This window comes from Lathyrus oleraceus, chromosome 7 (genome assembly GCF_024323335.1).
Source record: "Lathyrus oleraceus cultivar Zhongwan6 chromosome 7, CAAS_Psat_ZW6_1.0, whole genome shotgun sequence".
NCBI lineage: Eukaryota > Viridiplantae > Streptophyta > Magnoliopsida > Fabales > Fabaceae > Lathyrus > Lathyrus oleraceus.
The window spans coordinates 270,207,149-270,224,404 of record NC_066585.1 but is presented as its reverse complement, the minus strand read 5'-3'; the positions used below and the strand labels follow the sequence as shown (position 1 = coordinate 270,224,404).

Genomic DNA, 17,256 nt, shown 5'->3' with positions numbered 1-17,256 from the left:
CTCCCATTTCCAGTTTCTTACATATGGATAAAGGCATAACGCTAATTCCGGCTCCTAAATCGCATAAGGCTTTATCGATGACAAATTTTCCTATGTGACAGGGTATAGAGAAACTACCCGGATCCTTGAGTTTAGGTGGCATGTTTTGGATTATAGCGCTACATTCGGCAGGGAGTGTAACGGTTTCGCTATCCTCAAGTTTCCTCTTATTAGAAAGAATTTCTTTTAAGAATTTAGCATATGAGGGCATCTGCGTAATAGCTTCGGTGAACGGAATTGTAACGTTTAATTGTTTAAGGAGATCAACAAATTTTCTAAATTGGCTCGCATCTTTGGTTTTAACAAGCCTTTGAGGGTAAGGTATAGGTGGTTTGTAAGGTGGTGGAGGTACATAAGGTTCCTTCTTTTCTAGGGTTTCCTTATTTCTCTCTTCCTTTTCCTTAGGTTCACTTTCCTCAGTTGATTTCTTAGGGTTTTGGTTTTCTATCCTTGGATCAGACGGTCCTTCCACTTCCGTTCCACTTCTTAATATAATTGCATGAGCTTGGCTTCTCGGATTAGGTTGGGGCTGTCCAGGGAATGTACCAGTTGGGGCAGCAGTAGGTGCTTGTTGTTGAGCTACTTGAGATATTTGTGTTTCCAGCATTTTGTTATGGGTAGCCAAGGCATCTACTTTGCTTGCTAGTTGTTTAAGTTGTTCGCCAGTATGTATGTTCTGGTTTAAGAAATCTTTATTGGTTTGTTGTTGGGAAGCTATAAAGTTTTCCATCATGATTTCCAAGTTGGATTTTCTAGGGGTATTATTGTTAGGTATGGATGGATTCGGTTTCTGATATCCCGGAGGTATAGATGGGGCTTGATTTGGAGACTGTCCAGGTGCGTATAAAGCATTATTACTCATATATGAAAAGTTTGGATGGTTCTTCCAATTTGGGTTATAGGTATTCGAATAGGGGCTTCCTTGAGCATAGTTTACTTGCTCTGCTTGGATTCCAGTCAAGAGTTGACATTCCGCAGGAGTGTGGCCTTGGATTCCACAGACCTCGCAATTCTGAGTTATAGCAACCACGGCGGTTGGAGGTGATACGTTTAAACTTTCAATTTTCTGGACCAAAGCATCCACTTTTGCATTAACGTGATCAAGGTTACTTATCTCGTACATGCCAGTTTTCGGTTGAGGTTTTTCCACCGTTGTTCGTTCGGTTCCCCACTGATAGTGGTTTTGGGCCATGCTCTCGATAAGCTGGAAAGCATCAGCATAAGGTTTGTTCATTAGTGCACCACCTGCAGCGGCGTCTATTGTTAACCTTGTATTGTATAAGAGGCCATTATAAAATGTGTGAATTACTAACCAGTCTTCCAAACCATGGTGTGGGCAAAGTCTCATCATGTCTTTGTATCTTTCCCATGCTTCGAAAAGAGACTCGTTGTCTTTCTGTTTAAATCCGTTTATCTGGGCTCTTAACATAGCTGTTTTGCTTGGCGGAAAATATCGGGCAAGAAAAACTTTCTTCAACTCGTTCCATGTGGTGACTGAGTTGGAAGGGAGAGATTGAAGCCATCTTCTAGCGCTGTCTCTTAATGAGAAAGGAAAAAGACGAAGTCGAATTGCCTCTGATGTGACACCATTAGCTTTAACAGTATCAGTGTATTGGACAAATACGGATAAATGAAGGTTTGGATCTTCGGTAAGATTTCCAGAGAATTGGTTCTGTTGCACAGCCTGCAACAGCGAAGGTTTTAGTTCGAAGTTGTTTGCTTCGATTGCGGGTGGAGCAATACTTGAATGCGGTTCATCTTGCGATGGAGCGGCGTAATCTCTAAGAGCACGAGCTGGTTCTGCCATCTCGGTTAAAGAAGGAAGATCTTTGAGATCAGGAAAGTCTATAGGAGGGAGATTGTTTGCAGCACGATATTCCCGAATTCGTCGTAAGACTCAGAGATATAATTCGATATCGTTGATTCGTAAATAGAGCGGTTCGCCTTGTGAGCGAGTGCGTGGCATACAAATCAACGAAAGAAAGAATAGAAGAAAAAGAAACCTTAGTCTCTACAGCGTAACGGAAGAGTTACGATATCGATTAAATAAAAGTCCCCGGCAACGGCGCCAAAAACTTGATCGCTCGACTGTGTGAGTCGAGAATGGGATACAAACTGCAAGTGCACAGTTCTATCGCGTAGTTTTAAAAGATATCGATCCCACAGGGACTTATGAATCGATATACCGTTATCTAAGGTTACTACGTAAATCTAAGGTGAAAATGTTTGATTTTTTGGGGAAAAACTAAGAGCTAAACTAAGATCTAGATTAAATATTAATAAAACGGATATCGGTATGTAGTTCGTCAGAACTAGGGAATCAAGTCTTTGTCGGTTTCTTGGTTTTAAAATAAATCGTTTCGGTTAACTTTATTGGTTAAAGGTTTTATCTCAAACTCTCGCTCTGTTGAATAAACCATGATTTTATATTAATGTAGCTGTCACTTATAATTAAGTCAAAAATCATATTTTGAAAACAATAAAGTTGCAGAAACTCTTTTTAAGAAAATACTGACCGTTTTAAACACCCTTATCTCAAACTCTCGCTCTGTTGACTTAGGTTATATAATCAAATCCAAATGCTTAACTCTCGTCCTCACATTCAATCTTTAAAAATACTTTTTGGAAAATGTCAGAATTTAATTAACTCTAAAACTTGCTCTCGCCCTGATCTAGAATTAATGCCTAACTTACACTGTCCAGTTAAAACCTCAAACTCTCGCTCTATTGATTTTAACTTCTTTATGTCCTTTACTTTTGTAAAAAATCTTGTTATTAAACCTGTAAGTTGAGACCGTAAAAAGATTGATTTTAATTTTAAGTTTAGATAGACCGACTCAGTCTTGATCCCTTATTCTGCTTGCTTTACATACCGATACCTAGGCGAATTAGCCAGACATGCTAAATAAACAAGAATACATATCATGCATAAACAGACTCATTCCAGGCAGATAATATAGATAAATAATAAAACAAAATATTAAATAATGATTAAAAAACCTGAATGCGTAATACAATAGTCTTGAACACTCCACCACAAGCCGGTAGGATTTGTTCTTCGATTCTTCAATTAAACAATAAATTAAACCAAGGAAATAAAACTAGAATCTAACGTAAGGTTAGATCCGATAAAGAGTTGCACAATAGTTTCCGGTGTAGAAGCTATTATGCGAAAAATATCTAAATGCCAAAAAGGGAAAGGTAAATTGCAAGGGAAAAAGAATGTAGAACTTGCAGAAGAAATAAATAAAATAAACAATGTTAAGTGCTGGAAAAGAAAAATAAGCAAAAGCGTGAAAAGAAAAATGGGCAGAGCTTCGACAATCTGAGCGTGAAAAAAAACCGGAGGAGCTGGAACTTCCCAATTAGCTGCTATTTATACAGCTGCTGGTGTAACTGCTTTCCAAGGGTTTCCGTATGCGCGGTCTTTTCGTTCCGAGGGTTAAGCGTGCGTGGAAATAGCTTTCAACGTGGTCAGTTGAGTTCCTAGTGCCAAAAATATAGGGGAATGGTGTGACGTCCGTCACACCATGTGTGACGCTCGTCACAAGAGTGTGCTTAGTGTGACGCTCGTCACAACCTTTGTGACGCCCGTCACAGGCATAACGTGCGCTTTCTTTGGGCTGGGCTTTGTCTTTGTTATTTGTTTCCTTTTTATTCCTTTTTACACCTCCTTTTCTTCCCTTTTTCACTTTTGCTTCAAAATGGATGCCTGACATAAATAGAAAGGAAAATACCGCATAATATCTGATAAAATGAGATAAATTAAAGTAAATGATAATATAATCTAATTGAATTAAGTCCTAAAATGTGATATAATTTCAAGTTATCAGTTCCGGCACTACACCTTCATGGACCATAATCCAGATGCAATGCCTCTTTGTAACACCCCGATAAAATAAGATAATTATTTAAATTGAGTTAATAATATATTTATTAATTTAATTAAATAATTGGAATTATTATTATTATTGGAATAATAATTATTGGAATATTATTGGGATTATTATTATTGGATTATTTTTATTGTTATTATTGGAATAAAAGTAGAAATCAGTAAAAAGGTTCCATTTGGTAAAAAGAGTTATTTTCACGTGAAAAGGAAAAAGAGGCAGAAAAGGGAAAAAGGGCAAAGAGCCAGAGGACGAAGGTTGAAGGAAGGAAAAGCTTGGGGCTCAGAGATTGCCGGATTTACTCAGGTAAGGGGGGTTTATCATCGATTAATGGGTATTATGGGATAATATGTGATGGGTAGTGAGAAACCATTGATTTGCCTCTGATTGAATGATGTATGATGAATTTGTGAACTTTTGGGATGAACGAAATTGGGATTAAAATTGAAGAAATTCGTAGGAATTAGAGGTAGAAAGGTTAGAAATTTGTGAAATCGAAAGTGTATGATTCGTGTTAGACGAGATGAATGAATTGTGTGTAAAATTTGGACTGTGGAAGGTTGATTTGGATAGATCTCGTAGCAGGAGAAGCCATTGCAGATCTGGAAATTCTGGGTTCTGGTCATACGCGTATGGCACTAGGCAATACGCGTATGATATGGCTGGTACGCGTATGGATGAGGCCTTACGCGTATGAGTGAAAGAGATGAGGTTTTGAACGTGAAATTGTCTCTGTTGGTACGCGTATGAGAATGTGGTACGCGTAGCATACGCGTATGGGCGTGGGCAATACGCGTATGGATTTGGTCAGGAATGGGCAATACGCGTATGGGCATAGGCAATACGCGTATGGGCAGACTTGTGGTTTCCCTGAACTGTTGTGGTGCAGTTTTTGGTTGTTTAGGCTAAGTGCTGTAACTTAGCTGATGTATGACGTAGTGGGGATTATTTCCCGTTGTTTTGAGTGGTATAGGTATTAGTAGAGTGTGCTAATACTGTGTTTGATTATGCGGCATGATATGATATGCTTTTGTGATAAAATGTGTTGATGATGTGTGATGGTATGCATGATGCTGTGAATGTATCAGTTATGTATGCATTGTGAATAGACTATTTTATGGCTTAGAGTGTGAGCATATGTCTATTCCTGAGTTGTTGTTATTGTTGCATTGCTAGATGATTAGCATGCATATTGTGGCCCATTTGGGGTGGTAGCTAATTCCCATGGTGAGGAATTAGTGAGTAAATCATTTTGATTGTTGTTGATGTTTGCATGCTAGGTGATTAGCGTGCATAGCATGGCCCATTTGGGGTGGTAGCTAATTCCCATGGTGAGGAATTAGTGAGTGAGTCACTATGTCTCAAATGAGTGGGACTAGTGAGCTTGGTAGCCGTGCCTGGATTTGGACGGTGAGGTTGAACTATATGTTCACAAATAGTCGGTACCGCATGCATGGAGTCTCATTGCATAATGTATGTATGGCGTATAATATGAATGGATGTATTCCAATATTATACGTGTGTTTGCGTTGTTATGAAGTATGATTTGAGATTATACTTGTGTTTTATGTTGGTGTTGAATATGAGTTTGAGCTGTTGTACTGTTACTGATTGTATGTTGCGATTAGGGTGATTAATGTGTTAAATTACTTAACATGACATTATATTCTATAATGCTTATTATATTGATTGAGGAACTCACCCTTACAACTATTTTTCAGGTAACGAGAAATGAGTTGAGTAGAAGCGAATGCTTGGAGTCTAGTGTAGTCTCCTTAGTGGGTCATGCTCTGATAGATGTAACATCGGGAGGGAACCTTTTAATTATGTTGTTAAAGATTGTTGAACCAGTTTACATGTAGTATGTTACATGTTTTGATTGACTTGATTTATATCCGCTGCGATTTATGCAAAATGTTTAATTGATTAAATAAAGAGCATGACAGTTATTTTGGAATATGTTGTGAATGATTGTGTGACACCCTTAACTGCATAACTACTCTGATATATGTTTATTATTTTAATTAAATATTTGGGGTATTTTAGAAGGGTGTTACATTAGTGGTATCAGAGCATAGTCGGTCGAGTCGAGTCGTAATTATTCTGTTTCCCCTGTACGGGATAGGTGTTGTGTAACCCTATCAGTACTTATTGTTTTAGTTGTTGGGTTTTCAGAATAGAGATGGCTGGAAGAGGTAGAGATGATGCTGCAATTGCTGAGGCTCTGGGTATGCTAGCTGGAGTACTTGGAGGAAATCCGAATGTTGTGGGAATGGGAACTGCTCGTCAACTGAGTGAGTTCCAGAAGAATAATCCTCCAATGTTCAAGGGAGCATACGATCCAGATGGCACTCAGAAGTGGTTGAAGGAAATCGAGAGGATCTTCCGAGTGACGGAGTGTGCCGACAACCAGAAGGTCAGGTTCGGTACACATATGTTGTTAGAGGAAGCTGATGATTGGTGGGTTGCTACCCGCACTGAGTTGGAATCTGCTGGAAATGCTGAGATCACTTGGGCTGTGTTCAGAGAGAGATTTCTGAGGAAGTACTTTCCAGAGGATGTTAGAGGAAAGAAAGAGATAGAGTTCTTGGAATTGAAACAGGGTAACAGGTCTGTTACTGAGTATGCTGCTAAGTTCACAGAACTGTCGAAGTATTACACTCCCTATAATGAGGCTGCTGGAGAATTTTCGAAATGTGTGAAGTTTGAGAACGGGTTGCGTCCTGAGATCAAACAGGCTATTGGATATCAGCGGATCAGAGTGTTTTCTGACTTGGTTGACTGTTGCAGGATTTTTGAACAGGATTCCAAAGCCAGAGCAGAGAGCTATCAGCAACGGGTTGATAGGAAAGGCAAGAATCAGAATGATCGTGGGAAACCGTATGCAGCTGGCAAAGGTTTCCAGAGACAGAGTGGGATGAAGAGGCCTAGTGGGGGAGACTCTAGTGCTCCTGTTAAGTGTTATAGATGTGGTCGGGCTGGACATCGTGTTCATGAGTGTACCAGTGTTGAGATGAAGTGTTTCAAGTGTGGAAAAGGTGGTCATTTGGCTGCAGAGTGTCGGTTGAAGACTGTAACTTGTTTCAACTGTGGAGAGTTGGGTCATATCAGTCCACAATGTCCTAAGCCGAAGAGAGAGAATCAGTCAGGAGGCAAGGTCTTTGCTTTATCAGGTTCTGAGACTTCTGCAGATGATCGTTTGATCCGAGGTACGTGTTATATTAATGGATTTCCTCTTGTAGCTATTATTGACACCGGTGCTACTCATTCCTTTATATCTTTGGATTGTGCTGTGAAACTTAAGTTAGAGATATCTGAGATGTATGGTAGTATGGTGATTGATACTCCTGCAAAGGGTTCAGTGACTACTACTTCAGTTTGCTTGAGCTGTCCTTTGAATATTTTTGGTAGAGATTTTGGGATAGACCTTGTGTGTCTTCCACTAGTGCAGATTGACGTTATCTTGGGTATGAACTGGTTGGTGTTTAACCGAGTTTCTATCAACTGTTTTGATAAGACTGTGATATTTCCTGAGATTGAAGAAGGAAAGAGTTTGTTTCTATCAGCAAGGCAGGTAGATGAGGAAGTAGCAGATGGGGCAGAATTGTTTATGCTGTTAGCGACTTTGGAGGTTAAAGATAAATTGGTGATTGGCGATCTAGCCGTGGTGTGTGATTTTCCTGATGTGTTTCCGGAAGAGGTGAATGAATTTCCGCCAGAGCGTGAAGTTGAGTTCTCGATTGATTTGGTACCTGGTACTAGACCGATATCGATGGCTCTGTACCGTATGTCTGCTGTTGAGTTGGCTGAATTGAAGAGTCAGTTGGAAGATCTGTTGGATAAGAAATTTATTCGTCCGAGTGTGTCACCGTGGGGTGCACCAGTGTTATTGGTTAAGAAGAAAGAAGGTACTATGAGGTTGTGTGTGGACTACAGGCAACTGAATAAAGTGATGATCAAGAATCGATATCCTTTGCCGAGGATTGATGATTTGATGGATCAGTTGGTTGGTGCGAGTGTGTTCAGCAAAATAGATTTGAGATCTGGGTATCATCAGATACGTGTGAAAACTGAGGATATTCAGAAGACTGCTTTCAGAACAAGGTATGGACATTATGAGTATTCTGTAATGCCTTTTGGTGTGACTAATGCGCCTGGAGTATTCATGGAGTATATGAATAGGATTTTCCATCCGTACCTAGATCAGTTTGTTGTGGTGTTCATTGATGACATTTTGGTGTATTCGAAATCTGAAGAAGAGCATGCTGAGCATTTGAGAGTGGTTTTAGAAGTCCTACGAGAAAAGAAGTTATTTGCTAAACTCTCTAAATGTGAATTTTGGTTAGAAGAGGTTAGTTTTCTTGGTCATGTGATTTCAAGAGGTGGTGTTGCTGTGGATCCTTCTAAGATAGAAGCGGTATCTAAGTGGGAAGTTCCGAAGTCTGTTGCTGAGATTCGAAGTTTCCTTGGTTTGGCTGGTTATTATAGGAAGTTTATTGAGGGATTTTCTAAGTTGGCGTTACCGTTGACGATGTTGACTAGAAAGGGGCAAGCATTTGTTTGGGACTCAAAATGTGAAGGAGGTTTCCAAGAGTTAAAGAGAAGGTTGACTACTGCTCCTATTCTGATATTACCGAGTTCGTCGGAACCATTTGAGGTTTACTGTGATGCTTCATTGTTGGGTTTGGGTGGTGTGTTGATGCAGAATAAGCAGGTTATAGCTTATGCTTCGAGACAACTGAGGGTTCATGAGAGGAACTATCCGACGCATGATTTAGAGTTGGCAGCCGTGGTATTTGTTCTGAAGTTATGGAGACATTATTTGTACGGGTCAAGATTTGAGGTTTTCAGTGACCATAAGAGTTTGAAGTATTTGTTCGATCAGAAAGAACTGAATATGAGACAGCGGAGATGGTTAGAATTTCTGAAGGATTATGACTTTGGTTTGAATTACCATCCGGGTAAAGCAAACGTAGTGGCTGATGCGTTGAGTCGGAAATCATTGCATATGTCTATGTTAATGGTTAGGGAATTGGATTTAATTGAGCAGTTTAGAGATTTGAGTTTGGTGTGTGAGAGTACTCACAATAGTGTTAAATTGGGAATGTTGAAGTTAACGAGTGGTATTTTGGATGAGATTAGAGAGGGCCAGAAATCCGATGTGCTTTTGGTTGATAAGTTGACTTTAGTGAATCAAGGCCAAGGTGGTGAATTCAGAGTTGATGAGAATGGTATTTTGAAATTTGGTAGTCGGGTGTGTATTCCGGATGTTCCCGAGCTTAAGAAGAGTATTCTTGAGGAAGGACATCGTAGTGGCCTGAGTATTCATCCTGGAGCTACGAAGATGTATCATGATTTGAAAAAGTTATTTTGGTGGCCGGGAATGAAGAAAGAAATTGCGAGTTTTGTTTATTCCTGTTTGACTTGTCAGAAGTCAAAGATTGAGCATCAGAAGCCGTCTGGGCTAATGCAACCGTTGGCTATTCCAGAGTGGAAGTGGGATAGTATCAGTATGGATTTTGTTTCTGGGTTACCGAGGACAAATAAGAATTTTGAAGCTATTTGGGTAATTGTAGACAGATTGACAAAATCGACTCATTTCATTCCGATCAGAATGGATTATCCGTTAGAGAGATTGGCTGAGTTGTATATTGAGAAGATTGTAAGTTTGCATGGTATTCCGTCGAGTATTGTTTCGGACAGAGATCCTAGATTTACATCGAAGTTTTGGGAAGGTTTGCAGAAGGCTTTGGGAACTAAGCTGAGATTGAGTTCTGCATATCATCCGCAGACTGATGGTCAGACTGAGAGGACGATTCAGTCACTAGAGGATCTTTTGAGGGCTTGTGCTTTGGAAAAAGGAGGTGCTTGGGATTGTTACTTACCTTTGATTGAGTTTACCTACAACAATAGTTTTCATTCGAGCATTGGTATGGCACCGTTTGAAGCTTTGTATGGTAGGAGATGTCGGACACCTTTATGTTGGTATGAGTCCGGTGAGAGTGCTGTGGTTGGACCTGAAATTGTTCAACAAACTACGGAAAAGATTAAGATGATTCAGGAGAAGATGAGAATTGCTCAGAGTCGTCAGAAGAGTTATCATGACAAGAGGAGGAAGTCACTTGAGTTCCAAGAGGGAGATCATGTGTTTCTTCGTGTTACTCCGATAACTGGAGTTGGTCGAGCCTTGAAGTCGAAGAAGTTGACACCTCGATTTATTGGTCCTTATCAGATTTTGGAGAGGATAGGGGAGGTAGCCTATCGTATCGCTTTACCGCCGTCACTTGCGAATTTGCATGAGGTTTTTCATGTATCTCAGTTGAGGAGGTACATTCATGATCCGTCGCATGTAGTCCAAGTAGATGATGTCCAGGTGAGAGATAACCTGACTGTTGAAACATCACCTATGAGGATCGAGGATCGAGAGTTGAAGCAGTTGCGGGGTAAAGAGATTGCCTTGGTGAAGGTAGCTTGGGGAGGACCAGCAGGTGGCAATGTGACTTGGGAACTTGAGAGCCAGATGAAGGAGTCTTATCCTGAGTTATTCACTTGAGGTATGTTTTCGAGGACGAAAACTCTTTTAGTGGGGGAGAGTTGTAACACCCCGATAAAATAAGATAATTATTTAAATTGAGTTAATAATATATTTATTAATTTAATTAAATAATTGGAATTATTATTATTATTGGAATAATAATTATTGGAATATTATTGGGATTATTATTATTGGATTATTTTTATTGTTATTATTGGAATAAAAGTAGAAATCAGTAAAAAGGTTCCATTTGGTAAAAAGAGTTATTTTCACGTGAAAAGGAAAAAGAGGCAGAAAAGGGAAAAAGGGCAAAGAGCCAGAGGACGAAGGTTGAAGGAAGGAAAAGCTTGGGGCTCAGAGATTGCCAGATTTACTCAGGTAAGGGGGGTTTATCATCGATTAATGGGTATTATGGGATAATATGTGATGGGTAGTGAGAAACCATTGATTTGCCTCTGATTGAATGATGTATGATGAATTTGTGAACTTTTGGGATGAACGAAATTGGGATTAAAATTGAAGAAATTCGTAGGAATTAGAGGTAGAAAGGTTAGAAATTTGTGAAATCGAAAGTGTATGATTCGTGTTAGACGAGATGAATGAATTGTGTGTAAAATTTGGACTGTGGAAGGTTGATTTGGATAGATCTCGTAGCAGGAGAAGCCATTGCAGATCTGGAAATTCTGGGTTCTGGTCATACGCGTATGGCACTAGGCAATACGCGTATGATATGGCTGGTACGCGTATGGATGAGGCCTTACGCGTATGAGTGAAAGAGATGAGGTTTTGAACGTGAAATTGTCTCTGTTGGTACGCGTATGAGAATGTGGTACGCGTAGCATACGCGTATGGGCGTGGGCAATACGCGTATGGATTTGGTCAGGAATGGGCAATACGCGTATGGGCATAGGCAATACGCGTATGGGCAGACTTGTGGTTTCCCTGAACTGTTGTGGTGCAGTTTTTGGTTGTTTAGGCTGAGTGCTGTAACTTAGCTGATGTATGACGTAGTGGGGATTATTTCCCGTTGTTTTGAGTGGTATAGGTATTAGTAGAGTGTGCTAATACTGTGTTTGATTATGCGGCATGATATGATATGCTTTTGTGATAAAATGTGTTGATGATGTGTGATGGTATGCATGATGCTGTGAATGTATCAGTTATGTATGCATTGTGAATAGACTGTTTTATGGCTTAGAGTGTGAGCATATGTCTATTCCTGAGTTGTTGTTATTGTTGCATTGCTAGATGATTAGCATGCATATTGTGGCCCATTTGGGGTGGTAGCTAATTCCCATGGTGAGGAATTAGTGAGTAAATCATTTTGATTGTTGTTGATGTTTGCATGCTAGGTGATTAGCGTGCATAGCATGGCTCATTTGGGGTGGTAGCTAATTCCCATGGTGAGGAATTAGTGAGTGAGTCACTATGTCTCAAATGAGTGGGACTAGTGAGCTTGGTAGCCGTGCCTGGATTTGGACGGTGAGGTTGAACTATATGTTCACAAATAGTCGGTACCGCATGCATGGAGTCTCATTGCATAATGTATGTATGGCGTATAATATGAATGGATGTATTCCAATATTATACGTGTGTTTGCGTTGTTATGAAGTATGATTTGAGATTATACTTGTGTTTTATGTTGGTGTTGAATATGAGTTTGAGCTGTTGTACTGTTACTGATTGTATGTTGCGATTAGGGTGATTAATGTGTTAAATTACTTAACATGACATTATATTCTATAATGCTTATTATATTGATTGAGGAACTCACCCTTACAACTATTTTTCAGGTAACGAGAAATGAGTTGAGTAGAAGCGAATGCTTGGAGTCTAGTGTAGTCTCCTTAGTGGGTCATGCTCTGATAGATGTAACATCGGGAGGGAACCTTTTAATTATGTTGTTAAAGATTGTTGAACCAGTTTACATGTAGTATGTTACATGTTTTGATTGACTTGATTTATATCCGCTGCGATTTATGCAAAATGTTTAATTGATTAAATAAAGAGCATGACAGTTATTTTGGAATATGTTGTGAATGATTGTGTGACACCCTTAACTGCATAACTACTCTGATATATGTTTATTATTTTAATTAAATATTTGGGGTATTTTAGAAGGGTGTTACACTCTTCCTCCGCCTCCGCCAAGCTTCAGAGATCCTGATAGAGATGACGAGGAGTCCTGTGGTGGCTATAATCCACATTAAACCATCATCATTTCATCTCACTGCATTTTATTGCATATTGCTTAAGTTTTTTTTGGATTAGTTGTACAATATATGTCCTGGCTTATGTAATTTTCAAACACTTCCTACTAGTTAAATGCTTATACTTTCTGTTTACTTATGATGTTATTGCCCACATTTGTCATTCTTTGTGAGTGATTCTTTACTTTTAAAGCTTCCTTCTTTGTGATTGTTAACTTCTTTATCATTTTTGCTGTGCCCTGATAAAACATGTTGCCTTGATAAATATGTTTTTTTTCTTCTTTTTGATGTTGACAAAGGGGGAGAAATGCAGATGTTGACAGATATGCACAAACTCAGGGGGAGAATCACACATCTTGCTAAAAATTTGCCATCATCAAAAAGGGGGATGATTTTTCTAGCATTAATGGCTTCACACCATTCCGACGATGAAGAAGATGAGGTTAGTAATGATTTTTCTCTTTCGATAATGATGCACAATGTGCTATAAATGAACTTCTTAAAGAATGCAAAATTCTGTATAAAACTATATCATCTCAAAAGAAAATAATTTTATCGCTAGAAGAAAAAGTCGTTGTGAGCAAATTCTTTACTTTGAATAAGTTTTGAATGATAGCAAATTGTGTGATCATTGTCCAATTGTTGGTTGTGCATTATTTTACATGTTTCATTTGTGTTTTTAGCCTATACTATTGTTTCGCGTCCATACATAAAGATCCACATTGATACATCTCTTAAAAGAACTCATAAAAACTGTTTTGTGTCAGTATGTATCGATACATGTCCATATGCATCGATCCATAAAATTGTTGTAAATCACAAAACGTTTTTGCTTCAGTATGTATCGATCCATACGAATCTTGTATCGATCCATGCTTAGTTAAAATGCTCTATGTATCGATACATACGATCTTTGTATCGATACATGCCTAGTTGAAATGCTCTATGTATCGATACATACGAGCTTTGCATCGATACATGCTTACATTAATTCTCCAAAATTAATCAAAGTTACAGTATGTATCGATGCATAACCTTTTGTATCAATATATAAGTCTGTTTTGTCTACTAACAGCTTCTGTTGTTTTCATATAAGTAGTATTTTTGACAGCAAAGCACAGGCACGAATTCAGAAGAGAAAAACAGTTGTAACACCAATCAAAGGAGTGTTTTAGCAGCAATTGTTTGAGCAGTTATAAACCTGAAAGAGACTTCATCTTCTTCATCTTCTCAATCACTTTTCTTCAAGAACATCAACACATAATCATTCTTGTTCTTTGGATTAAAGGATCAACGAGATAACGTTCAGTGGTACGATCAAGGATCTAGCTGAGGTGTTCAGTGGAACAATCGAGGATCTAGCTGAGTTGAAGATTGAAGGGGGTTTCGAGGAAAAACCAACTGGTTTGTCCTTCAAGAACTGGAGTGTTCTTGCGGGTTTGTTAGTCACGTTTGCAGAACAGATTCAGCCGCAGCGTAGGGTTTGGAAATCGGGTGATTTCGCAAACAGGTCGTGGAACCGGTGAATTGTTTGCAATTTCTTGCAGGAAATTCTTGATCGAGCTCAGATCAAGTGGAGGTTTCATACAAGAAGAAGTTCTTAGGATTTAGAATTCTGTCTTTGTATTGTAACCTTGTATCAACGAATTCGGCATTATTGATAATTACAGTTCTCAATTTCATTTGAAATTGAGAGGGAGACGTACCCACACGCGAGGACGACGTGGGGAACTTCCTTACCAAATCTCTATGTATCGTATTCTTTCCTTATCTCTCTTTACGTTTTCAACAGTTTTGTAATTTCAGTTAGTGTGTTGTGGCTGTATTTTTCATGATACAATAGTGGCAAGAAAACTTCTTTAACTAAAGTCCACCATTGTTCATCATTGATCACATACACACCAATTGTTTGACAAAACTGTCAGCTGAGTTTTATTCATTGGAATTAGGATTTAGTGATAAGTGCATTCAATTAGATAAGATTCTGGTGTTAATAATCTCTGTCGTTCTAATTCAAAAACCAGCAATAAATTCGCGTGTCCGGTTTTCTAGTAGCGGTTCAGAATAGACAGAAGTCGATTCGGGACTGAAATTTTCCGCTAAGTTTCAATAACTCTGATAAAATTTTAAATCCGTTTATTTTCAAAGAGGTGATCTATTCACCCCCCCCTCTCAATCACTAGCCACACCGTCTAACAGTCGTGACAATTGAAAAAGATTTCGATGATGAAAAACAAAAGATGATTAGTGAAAAATAAAATTTTGTATGTAAAAATTGTGAATCACTTTCTTTCCAAATTGTCCAATTAAAAAGAGTTCTTGAAAGATATGAAAAATGACAAATTGGGTTGGAAGGTATCCTTATCCAACAAAGATATTCCAATGACAAAAGTGGACTTGGTAATTCAAAGTTTTTCAAACCAAGTTCAAGTAAAACTATCTTTGTTAAAGCTAATGACCAACCAACTAAAGAGAAAGTGAACAAGGCAAAAAATGTTCATCACTATCCTACAAGAAAAAGATTTTCTAGAAAAAAATCTTATGTTCCAAGATATAGAAGCAATTTTGAAATTACTTGTTTTTATTGCGGAATAATTGACCATACACCTAATGCATGCTATGTTAGAAATTTTAGCATAGCAAGTGGGCATTACGTATGGGTAAAGAAAGGCACTAATTATGAAGGACCCAAAGCAATTTGGGTACCTAACAAAATGTAATTTTGTTTTGTAGGTATGCTTTAAAACCAAATCAAATCTTTGGTACCTTGATAATGAGTGTTCTAAGCATATGACGAGTGTAGCGAGAAATTCATGATCATCAAGCTATTGACAAGCTAGAGATCAATTAACAAGAGTCGTCACCGCGCTTTTATTGTTTCCAAGGGAAAAGGGAAAAAGTACGAACAAAACCCAAAAAAGTAATAAGTTTTCAAATAAAAACTAATAAAAGTCAGAGATCACACGTAAGGGGGTTGGTTATACAGAGGGAAGGTGTTAGGACCCAAAGTGTCCTAGGTACTCCTAGGGAGCCCTTTTTATGTGCATATGTATTTTGTACAAAGTGATGTTTACAAACAGATAGAATGGGGGGATGAGAAAAGAATTCATTAATTATATTTTGTGTTTGACAAGACCTTCGGTCTTGTGCCTACGTACCAACATCAAAATGAGGGATCAAAACCTCGTAGTTCATGATACAAATTTCAAAATGAGTGTGTTGATTTTAACAAAAATTTAAGTTTGAAAGGCACAAAGGCCTAAAATGGTTTGAATGAGTTAGTTCTTTTTTGCTTTTTGAAAGTTTAAGTCAAGTATAGTTAAGTCTATTTACAAGTTTGATTTAAGAAAATAAGTTTGAAAATGCAATGGCGTAAGGCCAAAGTTTCTATCTTTTTGTAAAAGTGGTCAAAGTTTAGAACAAAAATAGTTCACACAAAGAAGATTTTGAAAATGGAGGGAGAGATTTTGAAATTAAAGAAATGGGTAGGAGATGAAGAGACTACCCTATGCACAAAAATGAAAAGTTTAGGGTTGAAAAGATCTGACCAAATGGGTAGCAATCCAATAGACAAGCATGTTAATAGAAACCCAGAATTCCCTTGGACTTTTAGAATTAAGCAACACACAAATGCACAATTATATTATCTTGAAGAGCAAGGTATCAAATAAAGATGGCCTCATCCAAGCTTATCCATTCCATGATCTTCTTCAAAATAGCCCGTGTAACAGATGAATCCCACAAGTCACAGGTTCAAAATAACAGCTTCACAATGATCATGTTGCAGATAAACCTTAGAGAGATCTCCAAAGATATATCAGATGATGTTCAAACAAGCAAAGTAACACAAATAAAATATATCACACAATATGGTCCAAATGGACAAAGTGAAAATTACATGAACATAAACAATTAGAATGATATGTACAATGGCAAATGAAATAAAGTGCTAAAAGTAAATTGAATTAAAGTAAAAGCTTGAAATTTAAAGTCAACAGTTAGTGGGTTAGAGGTTAGTTTTGTTTTGCTTTTGCTTTTCAAGACATTCTTTGGAGAACACTCAACCCACTTATCACAAGCATGGATCCTTGAACCAAAACATCTTCCAAAGGAAGGAAAGAAGACCAAGTTTCCACATAATACCATGAAAGAGGGGAGACAATATAATTTTGGTGTTAATTCATGTTAGAGACATAGTATAATGGACTATGCTCATAAAACATACCACAAAAAAAAAGAATATGCAAAAGGTGTGGCCTAATCTTATCCATACTCATGTCAATTTTTTCAATCAACTAGCATTAGGATTTTGAGATGTCATAGGTTAAATGAAATGAATGGATTAAGAAGAGGAATAAGATAAAGTGGGAAGGAGATGAATGGAATCTCAAATTGGTCAAAGGAGAACTTTTATTAAATTAATATCATTCGTTCATTTTGGGAGATGGAATGTACATTCCATCAATCCCCTAAATCCAATGATATTAATTTGACAAAATCAAATCAACCTTGACCAAGACCCAACAACAATAAGCAAACTGATACAAGTCAATACAAATGGTCAACAAAATTTAATTGG

General features: G+C 38.1%; 1 pseudogene; it reads left to right on the top strand.

Moving 5' to 3' along the window:
- The first annotated feature begins 1,361 nt into the window (after positions 1-1,361).
- On the top strand, positions 1,362-1,461 carry LOC127109134 (uncharacterized; annotated as a pseudogene).
- Positions 1,462-17,256: the final 15,795 nt, after the last annotated feature.